Genomic DNA, 14902 nt, shown 5'->3' on the forward strand with positions numbered 1-14902 from the left:
ACGACGACTCCATAGGTGTTGGGCTGTGGGCGACGGGCAAAAAAAAGTACACGCGGTCGAAAAAATTCCCGCAGACACGCAGTTCCAATTTCGAAAGCCCGGGCACATTGTATTTAAAACTGCGGATACCATCCATTGTTGACCAGGGTTGTGGAATTGAAATGCCAAGTGGGCCAACAGACTTTGCGCAAAATCACTAAATTTAAAGGAGTTTTGGCAAAAAGCACAGGCATCGCCGGACTGCGACGCTCCTCGACTGATTCATGCACCAAAGAAGTATCGACAACGACAGTTCACTAATTGTCTAATCCACGTACGTATGCACTGACGTTGCGGTCGAAGGAGGTGGCTTTTTGGCTTTGTCAGATTGCCATATGATGTGGTTCTCGTGTTGTTTAAATTATATTTTTAAATGTAAAATTGAATTCAATGTACATATAAATATATTTGATGTACATATACATCCGTTGACTCTTATTATCTTGTACATATAAATACATGATACACTAGATACACATGTATGATACACTAAATTGTGATGTTCTGGTTGATATTTGTTTTAATATTATTATTATTTTTTATTAGCTGAAGGCTAAGAAATTGTATAATGTTCACATACATCTTTACTTTTTCATCTCTCATTAAAATAAACAATAAGTCAACATCAAATTGCTTCCTAATTCCTACTTATCTTGCACATATAAATATATTACACACTAAATTGTGATGTTCTTGTTCATATTTGTTTTAATATTATTATATTTTTTTATTAGTTGAAGGCTAAAATTATAGACATCCATTTTAGTATTGATTTTATATTAATTATTTTTTTAACTATAATATTTACATTTATTATATTATGTTATAATAGCAAAATATGTTATTTATTTTTTTTGAATTATTATGGTTGGTGGATAGATTAAAGTGTTTTTAAGCAATTGCAAGTAAGACTCTAACTTTTTTAAGTTTTTGTTGAGTTTTTTAATTTTATGACTATATAAAGGTGGAGTAACCAATTTTTAAAGCCAAAAGAACTTTATAGAAAAGATTATTATCTAGAAAGAAAAAAAAAATATATATATATATATATATATATATATAATATATATAAATATTTGGTTGATATTTAATATAGTTAGACCACTCATAATATTATTTATAATAAATTATGATAAATTAATAGGTATATATTAATTATTAATTATTAATATCTTTAATATATAATTAGTGTTATTATATATTTTTAATTTATAATCTTAATTAACTAATATTAAGATATAAAATATCACTATATTAATTTTTATATCACTAATTAATTAATTTATAATTTAATAATACTATAAATCAATGTTATAATATCAAGTAAGACTCTAATTGTTTTTGAGTGTTTGCTAAGTTTTCTGATATTATGATTGTATAAAGGTGGAATAACTAATTTTTAAAGCCAAAAGAACTTCATTTTTATAGAGTTTGAAGATTATTATTTAGCAAAAAAAAATACAAAAAACCAAAAAATATTAAAGCATTTGGTTGATATTTAATATAGTTAGACCATACATAATATATATTTATAATAAATCATAATAAATTAGTAGGTATATTAATTATTAATATATATCCTTAATATATATCTTTAGTATATAAATAGTGTTATTATATATCTTTAATTTATAATCTTCATTAACTAATATTAAGATATAAAAAATTACTACATTAATTTTAATATCACTAATTAATTAATTTATAATTTAATAATATTATAAATCCATATTATAATATCTTTGCTAAGTTTATGAAGGTATACATACTCTACACTTCTCTAGTTTTGAAACTATGACTTCTTAGGAGGAAACACATGCTCTTAACCATTAGGCCCTCTCAAGTTGTATATTAATTATTATTGAGCCTAAAACACTCTCTATAGCTTAGTATGGGAGATGTAGTGTTGTAACATTATTTAAAAACAATAAAATAAAAATCATTTTAAAAAATAATAATTACCAAAAACTTTTCAACTTCTATGGGAGATATCGTGTTGTGACATTACATTTAAAAACAATAAAATAAAAATAACTTTAATCAATTAAAAAAATAATAATTACCAAAAACTTTTCAACTTCTGCCATTACATTTAAAAATAATAAAATAACACTTACATTAAAAAAAATGATAACCAATTTTTCTTTTCAAATTTGACAATAAATAAAATGTTTTCATTTCCACTTTAAATTTACATCTACTTTATATAGAGATAATGTTACTAAAAGTAAAAGCATTCTAAATTAGTCTATAATTGCTTCACTTTTTTTATTATTGTACAACCGAGGGGAGATGTTGTCCCCTAACATTACATTTAAAAATAAATAGCAATTGCACCAGATGTTGCAAAGAAAACGCTGTAAGGCATAAATTCTAGAAGAGCAGTGACATATAAAAGATCATTGAAAATAAAAATTAGTAAACAAAATGCCATTAAAAGCTAGAAGATAAAGAGAAATAAATTTCTAGGTTCTTCCTATTCCAAATGAATTAGATTATTTTTTAGTTTTACAGGATTAACCATAGTCACATGAAATTGTAGTTGGAATTTTTAACTCTCAGGCATTCGTCACTATGTTTACAGTTTACTATTGAGTATAACCAATCTATTTCAACATGGATTGAACTTAGTAAAAATAAATATAACCGAATTTCATGTGTAGGCGATATCAACAGAGGCTCGTGCAATGTATAAGACAGGATTGGCGGATTGACATATTAGAGCCCTAATGTGAATGCATTTTGTGATCCTAGATGGGGACGAGGTCAAGGATTAACCATAGTCATATGAATTAGTAGTTGGAATTTTTAACTCTCCAACAATCGTCACTATCGATATAGTTTACTACTGAGTATAACCAATCTATTTTAGCATGGATTGAACTTAGTAAAAATAAATATAACTGAAATTTCATGTGTAAGCGGTATCAAAAAAGGCTCGTGCAATGTATAAGACAGGATTGGTAAGATTGACATATTAGAGCCCTAATTTGAATACATTTCGTGATCCTAGGTGGGGACGAGGTCAAGGATTAACCATAGTCACATGAATTTGTAGTTGGAATTTTTAACTCTCAGGCATTTGTCACTATGTTTACAATTTACTACTGAGTATAACCAATCTATTTTAGCATGGATTAAACTTAGTAAAAATAAATATAACTGGAATTTCATGTGTAGGCAGTATCAACATAGGCTCGTGCAATGTATAAGATAGGATTGGCAGGATTGACATATTGGAGCCCTAATTTGAATACATTTTGTGATCCTAGATGGCGACAAGGTCAAGGATTAACAATAGTCACATGAATTTGTAGTTGGAATTTTTAACTCTCAAGCATTCGTCACTGTGTTTATAGTTTAATATTGAGTATAACCAATCTATTTCAGCATGGATTGAACTTAGTAAAAATAAATATAATTGGACTTTCATGTGTAGGCGGTATCAATAGAGGCTCATGCAATGTATAAGATAGGATTGGCAGGATTGACATATTGGAGCCCTAATGTGAATACATTTCATGATCCTAGATGGGGACAAGGTCAAGGATTAACCATAGTCACATGAATTTGTAGTTGGAATTTTTAACTCTCGGGCATTTGTCACTATGTTTATAGTTTACTACTTAGTATAACCAATCTATTTCAACATGGATTGAACTTAGTAAAAATAAATATAACCAAAATTTCATGTGTAGGCAGTATCAACAGAGGCTCATGCAATGTATAAGACATGATTGGCAGGATTGACATATTGGAGCCCTAATGTGAATACATTTCGTGATCCTAGATGGGGATGAGGTCAAGGGACACCAGGAGAGGATCCTTTACTTGTTATTCAATATGTCACCAACTATGTGAGGGGATTACAGTTAACAGATAGTCTGGATCCTAACAAATTAAAGGTTGTTGCATGCTACAAACATTACACTGCATATGATTTGGATAACTGGAATGGTGTTGATCGCTTCTAATTTGATGCCCAGATATATTAGTTGATTATATAGACCATGTTAGGATACTGATTCAAAATTCATATATCCATATGTTATATAATTTATGCTCACGGGGCCGATTTTGATCTTAAATCTGGAATGAAAAAATTAGGTTACACAATAGGAAGTAGAGAACACTTATAACCCACTGTTTAAGAACTGTGTGATTGATGGCCAGGGTGCAAGTGTCATGTGTTCTTACAATAAAGTTAATGGAGTTCCATCTTGTGCATACCCAAAGCTTCTCAATGGAGTTATTAGAGGAGAATGGGGATTGAATAGGTAATTTATAGGCTTGTGAATGCCAATTTTTACTCCATAATAGTTGCTTAACGGTGTCTAATTTTTGCTAGAAAATAGTGTAGGGTTTTGATCAGTTGTTAAATTAGTTGATTTTTTGTTAAATTTTATTATGTAGATACATAGTATCAGACTGTGATTCAGCAGAAGTTATGTACAACACCCAACATTGGACTTCGACTCCTGAGAGAGTAGTGGCAGATATCATGGAGTCTGGTCAGTAGTATGCACAAATAGTAGAATGCTCTGCTAAGTTATTGATTTGTAAAGAATAAGTGGTTGGGAACTAATTAACTATTCAAATATTGCTTATGTCTGATTGACAAGATTGGATGTCGACTGTGTAAATTTCCTTGCGGATTATGGAGAAGTAGTAGTGAAGGTTGGGAAGCTGAAGGAAGCCTTTATAAACACAACTCTACTCAACTCTTTCATTGTTCAGATTTTCCTGGGTTATTTGATGGCAATCCAGCAATGCATCCCTATGATAATCTTGGACCTTGGGATGTTTGTAGTGAACAACATCAACGGTATGCCTTGGAGAGTACAAGATAAGGGATAGTTGTGTTAAAAAACAATAATGGAGCATTACCATTATCCCCGACCCAAATCGGATCATTGGATTTCATTGGACCTAATGCAGATGTCACCAATATTATGATTGGAAACTATGTAGGTAGTCCCAACACTTAATTGAAACTTTCTCAGTACCCAAGCTATTCCATCAAATAATATTTTATTTTTCAGTTGGCTAAGCTTAGTGATACAACTTAATTATGTTTATTGGTCACCCACATTCTCATTGTGGGTTGTCTTGGGAGGTAGGGAATTTACTAATTTTCATCATGACAACTCATCCCATTATGATTTTGCTCATAATGTCTTGGTAACCTGGCCCCTCCCCAAATTACCTCCTAAAAAGTACCTATTTCTTCATGGTTGCAGCTCACGTGCCAATTTTCAACATTGCAGTGCATCTAATTTTCAACACTACAATTCATGAGTAACCCAATTATAAGTTTTCTCATCCCAATCTTGGTAACTCAAGGCACTCTCCAACTCACCTTCTCAAATCTCTACAGGTATACCATGCAGATACTTAACATCTCTTCAAGGTTTAGGTAAATACACAACAACTATACATAAGCTTGGCTGTGAAAATGTAGCTTGCCAGATCAATTCTATACTAATAACTGAGGCTTCCGAGGCAGCATCTCAACCAGATACCACAATGATAATCATAGGAGCAACCCAAACAGTAGAAGCAGAGGGACTTAGAGTGATCCTATTATTTCATGGACAACAAGAACAATTGGTATTAGACACAATAGATGCAATAAGAGGAACAATGATACTAGTAGTAATCTTAGGGGGGCCAATGGAAATTTCATTTGCCAGAGATAATCCAAAGATATGCAACATTATGTGGGTGGGATATCCGGGCCAAGCTAGAGGAGATGCATTAGCTGACATAATTTTTGGTCACCTCAATCCAGGTATATTGACATGCCTATATTGACCTTTCTATACTAGCATAGATTCATCTTAACCTCAAATCCATAAATTCATCTTATACTCAAATCTATTGAATCCCAAGAAGTGTCGAATTCCCAAAGATGTCAATTACAATGTTTTTGGAACCAATTCTGTGAAAATATTATAATAATTGTCATAACTGCTAGCATGATGAAATGGTCAAATTCCTTCTTGAATTTTACATAGGTAGGAGATTTCCTGTAACATTGTATCCTGAATAATTTGCAATAAAAGTACCCATGACAAACATGAACATGTGTCGTGATCCTGCAACTGGTTACCTAGATTGGACTTACAGATTTTACACAGGGAAATCAGTGTACCCATTCGGCTATGGACTGAGTTACTCAACTTTCTCTCATTCTCTTGTCTACGCTAGGGAAAACATTAAGAATGGAAATTTATCTTAAAGTTTAGAAACTTTGGCGAATATTATTAGCCCTTATATGTAAATTACTAAATATTTACTGATATCTTCGTAAAAATATTCAAATTTATAATGATTTTATATATAGACTCTATATAACTTTTATGATATTTAAGGTAAAATGATTTTATACTATAAAATTTTGGCGAATTACTTTTAGAAAAAATGCAAATTTGTGAATCTTTTTTTTCGAAAAAACATGGAAATTTAGCCCACCTACGAATATTAGCCCTTAAAATTTTCCTTGGTCTATGCACCAAAGTTGGTTTCATTCTCCTTTCATGAAAGCCTACTTAAACCATACCATGGAATGAACAATTCCTATGCTTCGGTCAAAGTGGAGAACACTGAGTGCTAGTGACTGCTCTTTGATATTCATGCGGACGTGCATAACATAGGTTGTAGAGATGGAGATCGTGTTGTGATCCTGTTTTCCAATCCTCTTTCTATTCATGGAACTCCACAAAAGTTCTTGATGGGCTTCAAAAAAGTTCATGTTTGTGTAGGAGGCATAGAAAGAGTGTATTTAAGAATTGATGTGAGCAAAGATTTGAGTATTGTGGATCAAAGCAGTGTGAAGCAATTTATTTTGGGTTCTCACCTTCTTCATGTTGGTGATACCAAGCATGCCCTTCATGTTGAAATTTAATGAATATATATTTCAAAATAGTAATATCCTACGTGGATTATTTTAGATCAAAGATCAAAGTGAAATTATTGAGCAATAACTCCTAAAAATTAGGTGTGGTTGTTTTGTTGTATTTTAATAGTTTGGAAGCTTGTGCAGGGTTGGGCTAGTGGAAGTTGATGGTGCTTCTTTGTTTTCTCAGCTTGGAAGTATGCAAGGAGTTTTGACACCACTATAATTGAAAACAATTTTGTAGTGTTGAATGTAAGTGGAAATATGCAAGAGTTTTATTTCCACTCTAATTGAAAAAACGGTTTGCTGGTTGTTTTAAACAAAAAGAAAGTACCATTAGTATTGGTTTACTATTAACAAACCAATGTTCCTGATATTTGTGATATAATGCATCTTTATGAAGTCATTTGAGAAAAAATTTGTGATGAACTATGTTTTCCCTAAATGTAATGCAAGATGTTTGTTTTTCTCCTTCATCAATAAATGAAAAAAAAAAAGGTCTAATTTCACCCCCATTTCATGATGGGAAATCCCCTTTCTTTGATGCTTTTCAATTATTTTTGAAGTAATATTAGCTGAAATCATATTGTGTACTCAGTAATACCTTTATCTCTTAAGTTTTATAAGATTGGATCCATCCTTTTTCAATCATTTTTTTAAGATAACAGTGAATGAAATGCTTGATTAGTGTACCGTTTAACAATACCTTTAATGTTGGAGTTTTATAATATTGATTTGATCTATATTTAATAAATGGGAATTGTCTTCTAATTTTTAAAAAGAGAGGACTGCTAGGCCTCAAGATCTACAAGATGAGGAGCAAGGTACATGGGATAGTTGAAGGGAATTGACAACATCCAGTGGGCACTATGTTTCACATACTTGCTGAAAAGAATAAAATATGAAGAGACAAAAATTGCACCCACTATCTTCATCCTCTGCATCCACATCATGGCTTTCATTGTGACAATAAGATGTACAGGATTCAAGGTTCCAAAAGAAGGGTATGGTTGTGATGTTACCCTGTGATTCAAGCAAAACTGGTTCAATTTCTTCTCTTTCATTTCCTTCATGTTAGCAGTTGTTTGTAAGTATGAAAAATAAAGGGTTGCATCATGTGATGTATTCTCTCACTCACATGCAAAAAAGAAGGCACCAATTCCTATCATGGAGAGGCAACTCATGTTGGTTGAGTGTAAATTCAACGATAGAAGGTGCAATGGAACTTCAAATTTCACACACAGGATAGAAGAAAGACTCAGAATTGTAATATGGTAATTAGAACATGAACGAAAGCAATGAACACAATAAAAATAACCAGTAAAATTGATATAGATTGATTACCCTCTTTCCCAAGTTGGAATGTAAGAGTTTCAAATATGTACCCAGCCTTGATGGGCATTATGGTGAACTTTGGACTGAATGAGGTGTAGATGCAAATCTTATGGGAACAAATTCTATTTGCAATGATAAATTTCAATGGTTGGAACAAATTGTATTTGCAAAGGAAAACCTAGGCAATATTTCTGGTGTGTATTCTAAGATCCTAAGATCAACAACAGTGGAGTAATTTTTGAAATCTAAAAACTGATTTTCATTTCCATAGACATGAATATGCCTTGTTACTGAAAGTAAATATTTATCTTATACATTGATGACATCCCTCAAAACCATCCAAACACACTTTAGAACAATTTTGAGTCTCACAAATTTCGTAACCCTGAACAACAGGTATATGCCTCTTGGTATTGAGCCTTGCTTTATCAACCTCTTTGCAAATATATGAGAAAAATTTGGTTGTGCCCTTGTGGAAATGAAGTATTGTCCCACTGGCACAATTTAAAACTCCCTAGCCAAAAATTATTGATTTCTTTAGTTTAATCCAATTATGCACCATGTGTGAATCCACTTGGAATTCATGAATACTCAGTAGTTATCATGCAGACACATAAGTTATAACTTAAAAGCAAATATATTGGCACATACACACTAAAACTTGAATAATTTTACTATTTTGACAACATAATATATAAATGTACATTCAAAATAAAGGTTCCTTTCATAGAATTCTATGCGCTTCATTCCAAGTTTTAGAATTACAACACATTGCCCACCCATTCAATTCAACCATGTCCACTTATATCTCCTATAGAGAAATGTTTAGTTCAATCCCTCCTGCACATTTGTATGCTTCCCAAACTTCCATCCAATACATAGGCACACAAAATTGTATATGTTTTATTTAACTATCATGCCAACATTTTACACAATGATGACTTCTTAAACTCTTCCACTACTGCAATGCTAAATATTGTGAATCGTGAAAAAAATTATAGGTTTAACTCTTTATAACAAAAAATTACTTGGAACAATTTCAAGTTGAAGTATGAGATTTCAAAACAAACTTACCATAAATAAAAGGTCACAAATTCTAGATAGGAAAAATACAAGAAAAATGGTGGAAGCGAGATGTGGAAAGACAATAATATGACTGTAAATTATCCTAATTAGTAAGACACTTACAGTTAGTGGCCATCCCTTTAAAGGCAATGTAGTTTTCCCTCGATTGACACTTAACAATTGCAAAAGTGTGGAGTATTAAATAGTATCTTTAACTAAAAAAATATCAATTTATACTTCACCGATATCAACATTATAAATTTCACATATAACTAGTCCTTAGTTGGAGACAAATTACCAAACTTGGGCTCAATAAACTTGGTTTTGAAATGTCAGCCCCAGGGAATCCACTCATGTCACTCTTGTTATCCTGTAGCATCACATACCTTGTTGAAGTTGAAATTTTTGCTACGGAACCAATGTTTTACAAAATAAATAACATAAGTAAATGAAATTGAGACACATTGATCAACTACATCATCACACAGAGTTGTCAATTAAGAACTTGTACCTAATGCAAAGTAGTTGAAATGTTTCCAGTTATATTGTGTTAAACTTTCCTGTATGTAAAATATGGGATCATGAGAGAACGATTGATTTCAGGCAATCAGATTATAGTAGCCACTTGAATAAAGTTGTTTGACATAACATTTTCCACAAAAATAGATATTCCCATATGTGTATGCCTACTTCCCTAACCAACCATCTGTGACCCCTTTCCAAGGAAGGGGAGTGACAAAGAGAATGATGCACTCAACAAAATATCATTCCCAAAAGGTTCTGGCATTGTATTTTTAGAAGTGATTTTTCACACAGCCCCACATTCAAAGCAAGATTAAGTATATCTATTTTATGTATTTCTCTTCTACGATCACTTTTCATATTATAAGGAAATAAATTATCTTCGCTTCATAGATTATATGAAACCATAAAAAATATTTGGCTCAAAAGTATCAGTTACCAGTGTTCATTCTTGAAAAAAGGATAGATGATTTCTATACATCTTCATGTTGAATAAAAAAGATGTTTCTCTATATTCCATTTCTAATTTTCTTGCCGCATTTCCAAGTGTTTTTTTCTTAAGTGTTTGGTATGCTATGGGATGGCTTCATATGTTTATTTACTCATATTCTCCTCTATCGTACAACTAGAAAATGTCGCATATTGGCCATAAGGCTAAAAGCACCATGTCATTGATCCTTTTAATAAGAGACCTTGTAGACTTGTGGTAAAGCTTTAAAAACTATAAATTTGGAAGAAGGATTCACTTTTCAATAGTAAATTGAATTAAAATTGGACTCCATATCCTATTTCCACTCATATTTGAGTTCTTGACTGGTTAAATTTTATTTGATCTTGCATTGTCTCTCTCGCCACCAACGAGCTTTACAACCCTTCCTCACTTTGGCTTAGGTATTTCATCACCATTTTCTTGCCATCTTAGCTCTATACCTCTATAAGAGGTAATGGGTTTCCAATTTGATATTTGTGTGACAGGAAAATGAGAATATCAGCTTCTGTTATATAATTTGTCTATAAAAACATTTTTTTTTGGCTTAGACAATATGAATACCATTCTATAACCGTGACTTGAATGGATTAATTATCCAGTTTCGCTTTGATGATTTCATAGTTAACTTTTATCACAACAAAGATATTAACTCACAGATGTTAAGTGTCACAAGTATAAATTTTCTATTTTTAAGTGTGAAGTATAGAATTTCTTTAAATTTTAAAATTTTGAAGCATTAATAAATTTAAAAATATTAAACTCTACCCTTCAAAGTCAAATGAATCTATGTACATTTCTCAGAAGGGTACACCTTGAAGTGAGATTTCACAAAACTTTTGAATACAAATTTATAAAAATATATGGACAATGCTTCCAATATCTAGATATCAATATGAGCCATTAATACAAAACATCAATGGAAAAGTTGCATAGCAGGGAAAGGGGGTTAGAATATATGTTGTGTGTGATAGAGGTTACAATGATTAAGGCTTGAGAAATTTGACAAACAAATCTGCAACATCCTTTACATTAGACCATCCATGCACTTTAGTGTTGACAATATCACAGTTCTTGTGAAAAAATTCCACAAAGGGTATCTGCCAAAACATTAATCAACACCACACCTTCATGAGAATTTGTCCAACCTTAAGATCGTGGAAAGAAACATGGGGAAACAAGAATTTGGTTTAATGGTCTCACTTACTTTTTTTGGGTAAAATATGATCTCCATCCCTTAACTTCAAAGAAAGGCAGGAACTCCACTTCTATCTCCCAGATAAATAAATTGTGTTTTATCAACTGAATCCCCTTCTAAGGACTTTTGCATCATCTCATCTATTATTTTTCCCTGCAACATATAACATAATATCACCATGCAATATTTCTAAAACAATTATTTGCACCCAGAGAGGAAAAGTGAGATGAATGATCCATCAACTCTTTGGGTGTTTGTGTGTATTCTTTGGTTGCATTGTCCATTGAGTACAAACCATAGAAGCATAAATCCATCTAATCCCCGATCCAAATTCTTTGTCTCAGATTCATACAAATAATCCTAAAGAATAAATATCATAACTTTGTATGTGCATATCATACCTTTACATCATAAGTTATAGATCCAAAGATACATATGAAAACATCTATTGTTATTCTAGAGCATTAAGCATATAAGACCCCAGTTTAGATGGGTGTTTTCTAATGTGTAACAATATAGAAGAATGAATATCTTGCACATATTAGGAGGGAAGAGGTTGTATCCATGAGGAGGGTCTTCAATAAACAGATGAAAAGGTTGAATCCTCAATCTCCCCTTATCATCAACAAATGTTGAATTTGTCTTAATCTCAATGAAGTATTGGAGTAAGTATTGGGGTTGAAGTATAGTCTTTATGAAGAGCATATTAGAATCCCTCATGATTTGAGGATCATATCTGCAACATCACAACAACCAAATAATGTTTGATTACAATAAAATAAGAATTCTTTAATGAAATCTTATAAACTAAAAAGGAGAGAGAGCCATGATATCACCACTCACCCCATGGATAAGCCTAACTTTGATTTCTCTTATCGTTTATGCGTACAAAGGAATCATCTTCAAACTCTATTTAATGTCACTTATCATATTTCCCTGGTCATGCAACTCTCCCATCATTATATCCTTCACCTACAAACCAACATATTAATTGGAGAAAAACTCAAGAATTCTTCTATATGCTAATGGAGGGCACTTTTTGTAAACCTGACTACTTTAGGATTCTAATGAGTACCTGTTGGTATGAATATAACCAAACACATAACAAAATTGACCACAAGTTGCAGTAATACATGAACCAATAAAAACTAAATCTTACATTACACAATGATAAACATACGAATAGTAATTAGTTACCATGAGAATATCCCATGGAAAAGTGGTGAGCAGAGTTTGGAAGAGTGGTGTGGCATTGAGTTCTTCAACTACCCATGGATCGTTGTCATAGTCTATTCAAACCCAAAATTTCATATGTCGACCATTTTTCCGAACTCGAAATACGCAATCACGACAACTAACATAACCCTAACTAACCAAAATTTGCATTGGACGACTGATAATGTTTCAATCGTCTAACGCAAGATCAACAGTCCCAAACAGTGTAGAGTGGAAGCTCAGGGAGTTCTTCTCAAAGGGAACGCCTTATGGCATGATAAAATAATACTTACAATAACAAATTTAAAAATAATGATAACAAAAAAAAAACCTTTCAAATTCAACAATAAATCAAATGCTTTAATTTCCTCTTTAAATTTACATCTACTTTATAAAGGGATAAAAAGTAACTGAAAGAAAAACATTTTAATTTATTCTCTAATTTCTTTCTACTTTTTAGTATGATAGAGAAGTGTAATTTCAATGTGGATTATAAATAGAATTTTTCAACATACATGTTAATTAAAATATTTCAAAATCAAATATATATAGAGATAGTCACAAATAAAATATTTCAAAGCCCAAGTTGAGTAATATATATATATATAATACTCAACTTGGGCTCTTATATATTTTATTTGTGACCCACATTGTCCATATTAAAATGTTGTTTTTGTTATTAGTATGCTTTTAAATACATGTACCCTAGATAGAAACTCTCCATCCTTGTATTTAATAGATAGATAGATATAGATATTTACATTAATTTTTTTTTTTAAATATATAAAGTCAAATGGAAATAAAAATTTCTTATGGCTAAAATGTTTTAGTAATGTGTTGTTCAATATGGCGAAGTGGAATTCCTTTCATGCTCAGCCCTAGACTTGACACATGCTCTATGTGTGTTTGTGTGTGTAACCAACATAGATCTATGTTAACCCTTGATATATAAAGTGTAAAGAGGGATCAAATTTCTAGAGTTGCAAACCTTTATTAAAGTTTTACACTCTAAAATATGTTTGCATTTCAAGATATTTGATCCCTCTCATGGCTTGATAGATTCATTTTTAACCCTAAGAGCCTACATGTATCAAATCTCTTGAGTTTCAATCCTCTTGTAGAGTGTAAAACTTCAACGTTTTCACCTCTAAAAATTTGATCCCTTTTTGTGTTTGATAAATTTGGAATTAAGATGGATCAATGCATTTTACAAACACACACACTCTTTCTTGTACTAAGAAGTGGAAAGTATATATCAATGAAATAAAAATGTTTCTTTTTCAATTACTTTTTCTTTCTCTATATATCATGCTGATAAGGTTATTTTACATAAGGTGTGCATTAGATATTTTATTTATGATGTGTGTATGTGTATGAATTTGATGTTGAGGTCTTAGTTAAGATGATATTAAAATATTTATTTAAGGCTCACATGGGAATGAAGGTTTGAAGCATATTTCAGTTTCAATGTTTTGCAACAACCTTCAGAAAACTTCATGCAAGTGGCACAAACTCCATAGATAATTTCAGAAGGTGCAAAATATATCATTTTAAAGTATTTTTTGTTAGCTCAATTTTTTTTCTAGAATTAGATTTTGTTTTCCAGTTTGAGAGATATGAGCAATTGAAGATAAATATGTCTAGATCGTTGTGTGGACACATGTACCATGAGTTTTAGGAATCATTCTCTCACTCCATGGGTCATCAAAGTTCAAGTGTATTATATCAATGGAAATATCTCTTCAATACCTCAAATGGGTCTTTGATGAAATTTGATTTCATCACGTGTAGTAGAAGTTATCAACAAAGTTGCAGTAAGAGGTATATTGCTAGAAAACATAATGTGAAAGAATCCTTTACAACATCTTATTTGAGAGAAGAATCTACTAGACAAGCCACCATAATTTTACCAAGAAAAATAACAAGCATCACGGTTATGGGTCACCCATAAACACAAGGTTATGGATCAATTGCATAAAACCCTTTTCATCGAATTCCATTTTCTAGGTCGCACACTGTCATTATCATAGTTGGTCACAAGCATTACAGGGTATCTCTATCCTCGGATTTTCATTTTTCAAGGTTATGGGTCATCCACACACCCATGTTTCATCAAAGTCCATTTGCTAGGCTGCACATTGTT

General features: G+C 31.5%; 1 pseudogene; it reads left to right on the plus strand.

Moving 5' to 3' along the window:
• The window catches only part of LOC149239644 (beta-xylosidase/alpha-L-arabinofuranosidase 1-like), a 22843-nt pseudogene extending 15897 nt beyond the window's left edge, over positions 1–6946 (plus strand).
• The last annotated feature ends 7956 nt before the right edge of the window (positions 6947–14902 follow it).

This window comes from Pinus tabuliformis, chromosome 8 (assembly GCF_031772625.1).
Source record: "Pinus tabuliformis cultivar Carrire ecotype Pingquan chromosome 8, CPIR1, whole genome shotgun sequence".
NCBI lineage: Eukaryota > Viridiplantae > Streptophyta > Pinopsida > Pinales > Pinaceae > Pinus > Pinus tabuliformis.